The sequence below is a fragment of the Martes martes genome (genome assembly GCF_963455335.1).
Source record: "Martes martes genome assembly, chromosome: 3".
In the NCBI taxonomy this organism is placed as follows: Eukaryota; Metazoa; Chordata; class Mammalia; order Carnivora; family Mustelidae; genus Martes; species Martes martes.
Genome location: NC_137890.1, coordinates 103,325,994 through 103,329,318, shown reverse-complemented (window position 1 = coordinate 103,329,318; position 3,325 = coordinate 103,325,994). Strand labels below are relative to the sequence as shown.

The following is a 3,325-nucleotide window of genomic DNA, read 5'->3' as shown; positions in this document are numbered from 1 at the left end:
TTCAAATCTGGACCTCAGAATTACCTCCTCTGGAAACTCCCCCTGTATGCCATGCCCCACCCCATCTCATAGTCCACGCAGCCTCAGTGAGGTGAAGGGCTTCCTTGTCCCGTGAAACCCTGACTGGGACTCTATCATTGCATCATGGTTACACTCACACCCTTTATCTATAGGCCGTTGTCTCCATCCCATTTTTATGTTTACAAGCAAAGGTGCTGTCTCTGGTGTCAGTGAAGTAGCCAACATATAAGCAAGCTTTATTTATGTTTACAAGATTTGTTGTGCTAAATGGTGGATATCAAAGGTAAGAAAAGCTCAGTCCTTGACAGAGAGAAGCAGACACCATTGTAGGGCAAATAAGCACATTCACAAATAATTGTATTACAGATTACAGTTGATCCTTGAACAACATGGATTTGAACTGCATAGATCCAACTATGTGCAGATTTTTTTTATTAGCATGGTACTGTAAGTTTATTTTCCCTATGATTTTAATATTTTTCTCCAGCTTACTTTATTGTAAGAATACACCATATAATACATAGAACATGCAAATGTATTAATCAATGATTTAAGTTATCAGTAAGGCCACCAGTCAACAGTAGGCTATTAATAACTAAGTTGTTTTTTTTTTTTTAAGACACCTTTATTCACCGTCATGATAGACTATTACATTTAGCAATCAACAGCATGGGTACAAAAAAAAATCTACATTAAAACCCTTTGTTGGAATGCTTTACACTTTCCACAGAACAGAAACTAAAATAACTTGTTATACAATTAGTCACAAATACAATCCTCAACTTTTTTGCCCATGCACCTGAGTATGGCCTAAAACATGTCTTTTTTGAAGCAGTTAGGCCCTGGCACCACAATGCTTGGTTGAATTCACAAATCTGTTGTAATCTGTAGCTTCCCTGTCACTTGTCTAGTTCTCCTCTCCTGCTAAGCTTTGTTTCCTGGTAGTAATAAAAACCTTCTGTCACTGCCGTAGCACTGCTACTGCTGGAACCACCACAGCCACCTTGGTTTCGTGGTTTGGCCAAGTATTGGGCTCCACCACCACAGACTCCAGAATTTCTCCCTCCAAAATCTCCTCCTTTCATGGGTCCAAAATTTGAGGATTGACTGTTGTAATTGCCAAAATCATTATAGATTCCACCACCTCCAAAGTTGTTTCCATCATTACGAAATCCATTACAGCCATCCCCACTGCCACCATATCTACCGACACATTGACCGCCACCAAAGCCACCTCAACCACTGAAGTTCCCTCCACAATCAAAGTTGTCATTCCACCAAAACCACCTCCATGACCACCACTGAAGTTTCCAGAACCACTTCAACCCTTTAGCTGGATGAAGCACTAGCTTTCTCTTGCTTAGATAGGGCTTTCCTTACTTCACAGTCATGGCCATTCATAGTGTGGTATTTTTGAATGACAATCTTGTCTACGGAGTCATAGTCATCAAACGTTACAAAAGCAAAACTCCTCTTTTTGCCACTGCCTCAGTCAGTCATGATCTCAATCACTTCAATTTTTCCTTTACTGTTCAAAATAATCTCTTAGATGATGTTCTTCAGTGTCTTTAACGCCATCAAAAATCGTTTTCACAGTTCAGTGGGCACCAGGTCTTTGAGAAGCTTCTCTTGAGACAGCCCTCTTTGGTTCCATAACTCTTCCACCTACCTTGTGTGGCCTTGCATTCATGGCTGCAACCACCTCCTCTACAGTGGCATATGTGACAAACCCAAAACCTCAGGGAAGCTTGGTATTTGGATCTTTCATTACCACACATTCCATAAGTGTTCCCCATTGCTTAAAATGGCTCCTCAGACTCTCATCAGTTACCTCAAGGCTCAAACCTCCAATGAAGAGCTTCCTCAGCTGTTCAGGCTCTTTGGGAGACGCTGACTTAGATATTACAGTGATGGGAGGGGAGACTTACTTGGCAGAATCCACGGGCAGAAAGGCAGTAACTAAGTTTTTGATGAGTCAAGTTATACTGGATTTTTGACTGTGTGGGAGTGGGGGTTGGTACCCCTAACCTCTGTGTTGTTCAAGGGTCAACTGTATATAAAGAAGCTATAGTACAAGAAGTCCATACATCTTTCTTAAAGGAATAAGATTAATAAGCAAAAGAACAGAGTAGGAAGAATTATGATCGCATTGTTATCTTTATTTGAAGATTAAGTATGGTTTAAGGAGAGGCACAGAGATGAAATTCCAGAAAGGACAGATGTGTGACAGCTAATTTTATGTTTCATTTTGACTAGGCCACAGGATGCACAGATAATTGGTCAAATATTATCCTGGGTGTTTCTGTGAGAATGTTTTTGGGCAAAGTTAACATTTAAATGGGTAGACTGAGTAGAACAGATGGTTCCCTAATGTGGGGTGGGACTCACTGAATCAGTTGCAGGCCTGATAGAACAAAAAGGCCGACCTTACTCCAAGTGAGAGAATTCTTTCCTGCCTGACAGCATTTGAACTGGGACATTTTTCCTGCCTCTGGACTCAAACTGAAACTGAAACAGTGGCTCTTCCTGGGTCTTAATGCCAGGCTTCAGACTGGAACTATACCCACTCACTCTCCTGGGTCACCAGCTTGCTGACTCACTCTGCAGATCTTGGGACCTGCCTACCACCATACCTGCATGAGCCAGTTCCCTACAATAAATCTCTTTATGTATATATACATACATCCTTATTGGCTCTGTTTCTCCAGAGAGCCCTGGCCACTACATCCTATTACAGTGAAAATAATAGAGTGTTACTTAATCAGAGCTTGGGCATTTGAACCAGATGGCATGTGTGCAAATGACAGCACTAACCTGGTTAGCTTTGTGACCTTGGCAGGTTATTTATCCATTCTATTCATAGCTTCCTTTTTTGTAAGGTGGGGATAATAGCAGTGCCTACTTCATGGGGCTGGTAATAGGATACAATTGAATGAGTGAATACCCCAAAAGAGCATAGAGCAATGGTTCATAAGCAATAAGCAAGCAAGTATTGGTGGTTAGCATTTTTGGTCATAGGCACTTATTGTTAATTCAATAAAGTATCAGTCTCTATATCATTTGCTTCACACCCACTGGCTCATTAAATCCTCACGACTCTACTACATCTTCACATATAGTGTAGAAAACCAAGGCAGCATAGCCCAGGGGTTCAGAGTGTGGCTTCCAGAATCTGACGTACCACCCATGGGACCCTGGGCCCATGATTTAAAGATCAGTTTCCTTGTAGTAGAATTGTTTTTACGGGGTTGTTTAGAAGGGTTGTTTCACAAAAGATATTAAAAAAATAATATTACATATTAAC

At 41.1% G+C, this 3,325-nt stretch overlaps 1 pseudogene across 1 annotated transcript; it reads right to left on the bottom strand.

The window, feature by feature from the left end:
* Nucleotides 1-920: 920 nt before the first annotated feature.
* LOC308340253 (heterogeneous nuclear ribonucleoprotein A1-like) lies at nucleotides 921-2,660 on the bottom strand (annotated as a pseudogene). The gene is made up of 2 exons: nucleotides 2,655-2,660; nucleotides 921-1,915 (listed from the first exon to the last, which is right to left on the bottom strand). The product of its transcript is annotated as a heterogeneous nuclear ribonucleoprotein A1-like (transcript).
* Between the last annotated feature and the right edge of the window lie 665 nt (nucleotides 2,661-3,325).